This window comes from Acyrthosiphon pisum, chromosome A1 (assembly GCF_005508785.2).
Source record: "Acyrthosiphon pisum isolate AL4f chromosome A1, pea_aphid_22Mar2018_4r6ur, whole genome shotgun sequence".
NCBI lineage: Eukaryota > Metazoa > Arthropoda > Insecta > Hemiptera > Aphididae > Acyrthosiphon > Acyrthosiphon pisum.
The window spans coordinates 122,993,485-122,993,756 of NC_042494.1; the positions used below are offsets into that span (position 1 = coordinate 122,993,485).

At 22.8% G+C, this 272-nt stretch overlaps 1 protein-coding gene across 3 annotated transcripts in view; it reads right to left on the reverse strand.

The window, feature by feature from the left end:
• The window catches only part of LOC100162105 (pyruvate carboxylase, mitochondrial), a 41,816-nt gene that overhangs the window by 19,480 nt on the left and 22,064 nt on the right, over nucleotides 1-272 (reverse strand). The window lies entirely within an intron of this gene.

A 272-nucleotide genomic window follows, 5' to 3' on the forward strand; every position in this document is an offset into this window, starting at 1 on the left:
GGATTTTGAGGTACCTTTGCTATTTGGCTTAGAAGTAACCATGGTTAAAGTTGTTTTAAACATTGTGCTTTAAACCACCTTGTTTTAAACATATATGTTTTAAACCGTTTTGTTCAATGTTTAAAACCAATAAAACATATGTTTAAAACAGTGTAAAATCCAAGTGAATATTGTGTGTTTAAATAATTATTATTAAATAATTATATATCTATTACCCGTCCTTAATTTTATTTTTTTTTTAAATTGTATTGAATCAATTATAAAGTTTAAAA